Raw genomic sequence first — 6,000 nt, forward strand, 5'->3', positions numbered from 1 at the left:
TTTACGAGAGCAAAACCTATTGGAAATACTGAGAGGGGGGGTGAATCAGTATTTCTTTTCAATTATTATTTTTATCAGTTAAAAACATTTATAATTGGAACACAGAAATAGATAACAGGAATAGATGCTTTTAATAATGTGATATTTGCAATAAATCAAGTATGTATGTATATATATATATATATATATATATATATATATATATATATATATATATGTATGGTTTCAATCAGTTGCCAAGCACCAACTTGGACTCTTTGTGAGGCTCCAACCTCCAGAGCGCCAACTCTATCTTGTCAAGGAACCAACCTTGAATTTAGGAGCACCAACTCCCAGCACACCAATCCTTTCAATTCTGAGGCACCAACCTCAAGGGCTCCAACCCTTTGCTGTAAATATCTGGATCTATTTGGTTGTAATTCTTTGCTCCCAACGCTGCTAGACCTATGACTTACTTCTGTCCTCCTGTTCCTTCCACTTCTGCCAGAACTTCGGCTCCCTTTTTTTCTTACAGTTCACTAGCAACTCTTTGAACCTTCCTTGTTCACTATTATAGAATCCTGATACGCCTGACCTTTTGGATTCCTCCTTGCTCGCTTGAGCTTTGGCTTCCTCAATGCTCACTCGACCTTCTGGCTTCCCTCCTCCGGTTGCTTGAGGTTTAGCTTCCGAATCTACGCTTGCTCGTCCTTTTGTCTTCTTTTCATAATCACGAGTTGTGAACTACCGTTCTATTCTATGATTGATGCCCATAGTAGATCATTCGAAATGATACGTCTTATCGTAAATTTATATGAGTTTCACCAATGGAAAGACGTGTTTAGTGGAAGAAGGCCAGCCGACTTGAATATTAAAAACATAGTGAATAGTCTTCCATATTCACAGAAATCATATAGAATAGGCTATACCCATATAGAGGTCCCACATGCCACGCCATCCTTTTATCGCAATTGCAGCTTCTAGAGGTTCGCACATAACATAGCCGATACCCAATTGTCGACGGAGCAGATGCGATATGGTATTAAATAGTTATTAATAAGTTCATCGGGTCCACACCCTTATCGCAATCACCAATTTGACATTCCTTTGTACATTGCAATTACTGTGGATGCGACATTTAATTAAGCCATGCTATAATGGTGTAGTCGGGTCCACAATTATATCGAAATTGGCGGATTTCAATGTGGCAAAACTTTAACAAGGCTTGCGATATTGTGACGGATGCGATATTACAATAGGACATGTTATAACGTTGCAGCGGGTCCGCATACGTATCGCAATCAAAATTTTAATGTGGCAAGGCTTTTAAAGAGGCTTGCGATATTGCGACGGACGCGATATTATATTACATCATATTTTAATGGTCCTGTGGGTCCATATATATATATATATATATATATATATATATAGATATATATCGCAATCGCATATTTTATCATGACACGGCTTTACACTCTTGCAGTATTCCTTAGCGATCCTCCACCATTGATCTTCTCTCCAGATCTAACGGTCCCGACTTAACCCGATCAACCCAAAACCGTCCATTGATCCTTCACCGTCGATCAACCCGCGCTAGATCCAACGACCTTCATGCATTTCGGGTGAGCCACTTGCAAGAGAAATAACCACCCGAAAAAGTGGTTTTCTCTCTCCACCCGAGTGCTACGTGTCGCTTGGTTAATGGAATCGGGTGCTCTCCTCTAAATACCACTTATTGCCTAGCATCCGCTCGATAACCACTACCACTATTACAAACCCGCTAGTTAATTGTTGAACGCAGTTACACATAGTAACGACTCTCCACTCTTTGCTTCTCATGGTTTCAAATGACTCTTCCTCTATGCTTCTCTTGCTCCTCTGATCAGTCTTCCCTTTGGATTTCGATAGTTCTTCTTTGGCATATATTACATGCGATGCTCCTCCGTTAACTGCTCTTCTGCTAGCTTCTCCTCCTGATGCGTGTTCCTCTTTGTTTTTCTAATGAACTTCTTCCCTGCTTTGATAGCTCTTATGACTTCCAATATTCTCTCCAATGGCTTGACTATCTTAGCTTTCCTCTGGTTTCTCCTCATGGCTTCTTTCTCTACTTCTCCTAGAATATTGCCATATTGACATCAATGACAATCTAGGTCAACAATCTCCCCCTTTGTTATTGATGGCAATATTCTTCTTCTCTCCCCCTTTAACATCAATGGAAAAGGAGTGCTCAGGGACTTCCCCTATTGAATTGCTCCCCTTGTCCTGCAACATCTTTATGAATCAACTTAAGTGATGCTAACGAGATAACCCCCATCTTTTGACGAAGATGTTCAAATGCTTCTCGAGGAAGAGGTTTTGTGAAAATATCAGCTATCTGCTCCTTAGTATTGATATATTCCAAGATGATGTTTTGTTCACCTACTTGTTCACGAAGGAAATGATACTTGATTGGTATATGTTTGGTCTATAAGTGCATCACTGGATTTTTACTAAGGCTGATCGCACTTGTGTTATCACAATAGATGGTAATTGGTTGATTTGTACCTATGTTGACATCTTTTAGAGCTTCCTTCATCCATAGTATTTGGGTACAACAATCTGCGGCAGCTATATACTCGGCTTCAACTGTAGATAGTGATATGGATGTCTGTTTTTTTGCTGAGCCAAGATACTAAACAGTCTCCCAGGAAGAATGCATTTCCACTAGTACTTTTCCGATCATCGACACTTCCGGCCCAATCAGCATCGGTGTATGCAGTCAAACTAAGAGTTGATCTCTTAGGGTACCAGAGACCGAAATCAAGAGTTCCTTTCAGGTATCGGAGAATTCTTTTTACAGCCAACAAATGGGATTGTTTATGAGCTGATTGAAATCTTCCCACCATTCCTACTGCTTGCATAATGTCGGGTCTCGTAGAAATTAAGTACAGAAGGGCTCCAATTATTGACCTATAATGAGTTGCATCTACCAGAGGGGAGTCATCATTTTTGCTCAATTTACAACTTGTGGTCATATGTGTGCTCATGGGTGCACAGTCTTACATTCCATATCTTTTAAACATGTCTTTAAGATATTTGGCTTGAGATATAAACATGCCTACCGTGGTTTGAGATACTTGTAGTCCAAGGAAGTGAGATAACTCTCCTATCATTGACATCTCGAACTCTTTTGACATATTTTGAGAAAACTCATGGCTCATCTCATCATTATTACTAGCAAAAATCAGATCATCAACATAAACAAGTGTGACTAGTAACTTATCCTCATCCGTATTTATGTAGAGATTACTTCTTAGCACCCCCTCCTTGAAACCTTGTTGTTGTAGATAGTGATCCAATCTTGCGTACCAAGCTCTAAGAGCTTGTTTCAACCCATATAATGCCTTTTTGAACTTACAAACAAAGTCTTTTCCTTATGTTAGGTTAAACCCTTCTGGTTGCTCCATGTAGACTTCTTCCTTGAGTTCCCCATTCAGAAATGCTGATTTTACGTCCATTTGATAGATTTTGAATCCTTTTGAGCAAGAAAATGCCAAGAACATCCTGATAGCTTCCACACGAGCTACTGGTGTAAATGTTTCTTCAAAGTCAATTCCTTCAATTTGTGAATAGCCTTTACAAACAAACCTTGCCTTGTTTATGATGATTTGTCCATCTTCATTCATTCTATTTTTAAACACCCACTTGGTTCCTATTATGTTTTTCTCCTTTGGACGAGGTACCAGTTCCCATGTCTCATTCTTCTCAATTTGAGACATTTCTTCTTCCATGGCTTTTACCCAATGAGGATCCTTACTTGCTTGAGTAAATGTTTCTGGTTCTATCATGGATAGAAGAACAACATCATTCTTCTTTGGTGTACTAGTCATCCTTCTTCGGGTTTGCATCCATTCACCCATATTGCCAATAATTTGCTCTTCTGGGTGATATTTTTGGAGAAATTTCATCTTTGAAGGGGTTTGAGATAGTTCTTTTTCCTTGGTTTTTCCTTGGTCTTTTTCTTCTTTTTCAGGTTCTTCTTCTTCAATGAGAGGATCAACTTCATGTTCTTTAATTTATTTTTCTGGAAGGTCTTCATCAATTTTTACATCAATGCTTTCCACTATTTTCCGTAGTCGGTTATTATAGCACTTGTAGGCTTTTCTTCGTATATAATATCCAAGAAAGATCCCTTTGTCAACCCGTGAATCAAATTTTCCTGGTGAGTAATCATTGATTTTTATGCAGCACTTTCTTCCAAAAATCTTGAAGTATTTTACTGACGCAGGTCTTCCTTTCCATAATTCATAAGGAGTCTTTTCATTATTTGGTCTCAATTGAGTTCGATTCAATGTATAGACAGCTGTCCTGACTGCTTCTTTCCAGAATTTTGTCTGCAAGTTAGCTGCTATTAACATTGTTCTTGCCATTTCTTGAACTGTTCAGTTTTGTCAGACCAGGAGGTAACTCCTCCAAAACAATTCATGATATTCATTCAGGTTGGTCTTTATTATATACATGAGAGAGAGACTGTTCATTTCATCTCCCGGTGACTCTTCATCTTTTCTATTATTTATTTACATCAATTACAATTGTTCACCCAATCCTGATGATTAGGTGTCAACATTCCCCCCCTTAATCTGAAAGGATGTTGGTGAGTCCAATCAACATTCTGAATCATTCAAGCTTTTCTCTTCCAAGTGCTTTGGTGAAGATGTCTGCAATTTTCTCATTAGTGGAACAATGGCGGAGATGGATTGTTTTGGCCTTAACATGATGTCGAATCAGATGATATTTAGTATTGATGTGCTTCGTTCGATCATGGAACTTTGGGTTCTTGGCCAACTTTATTTCCGAGGTATTGTCAATCATGAGTGGAGTTGATTGTACTTGTTTTACCTGCAAATCTTCAAGAATTTTCCTGAGCCACACAATTTCTTTTGTTGCCTCAGTTGCTGCCACATATTTTGGCTCTGTTGTAGAATCTGCTGGAACTGATTGTTTGCATGATCTCTAGGATACAGCTCCTGATCCAAGACTCATAGCATAACCTGAAGTAGATACCCCAGTTTCTTTGTCTCCATCGAAGTCTGAATCAGAGTATCCAATCAAGCTGAAGTCGCCCACTTGTGTATACTTGATTCCAAATTCTTAAGTTCCCTTCAAGTACCTTAGAACTCTTTTTGCAGCAAACCAATGTCCCTCACAAGGCTTTTGCATAAACCCAGAGAGGATTCCAACGACAAACGAAATGTATGGTCTGGTAGTAGTTAGGTAGTTGAGACTTCCTATAAGTTGTCTATACTTTGTTGCATCCTCAAATTCTTTTCCTTCAATGGATGTGAGCTTTAAGTTTTGTTCCATTGGAGTAGTAAGAGGATTGCATTCTATCATGCCAAACCTGTTCAACAGATCTCCAATGTAATTCTTTTGAGAAAGGAATATGGACTTCGGATGTTGAGTTACTTCAATACCAAGATAGTAATGAACATAGCCCAAATCAGTCATTTCAAAAGCTTTCCTCAATTCCTTCTTTATGGATGCAATGTAGCTTTCATTGTTCCCTGTCATCAAAAAATCATCTACATATACCACAAGATATACAACTGTTTTTCCAATCTTCTTGACAAACAAAGTTGCATCATCAAGATCATAATGTTTGAAATTGAGTTTTAGAAGATGCTCAATTAGTTTTTCATACCAGGCTCGCGGTGCTTGTTTGAGGCCATACAAGGATTTCACAAGTTTTCATACTTTATGTTCATGTCCTTTCATAGAAAATCCTTCAGGCTAGGACATAAAAACATTCTCTTTCAGATCTCCATTCAACAAAGCAATTTTTACATCCATTTGATGGACTTTACAACCGTTCTAAGTTGCTAGGGCAAAGAGTGTCCGGATGGTAGCCCATTTTGCTGTGGGAGCAAAAGTCTCCTCATAATCGACCCCTTCCTTCTATGCAAAACCTTTTTCCACAAGCCTGGCTTTGTGCTTGTCAAGTGAGCCATCAACTTTATACTTGTTCTTGTAGACCCACTTGCA

Source organism: Pinus tabuliformis, chromosome 8 (genome assembly GCF_031772625.1).
Source record: "Pinus tabuliformis cultivar Carrire ecotype Pingquan chromosome 8, CPIR1, whole genome shotgun sequence".
Taxonomy (NCBI): Eukaryota; Viridiplantae; Streptophyta; class Pinopsida; order Pinales; family Pinaceae; genus Pinus; species Pinus tabuliformis.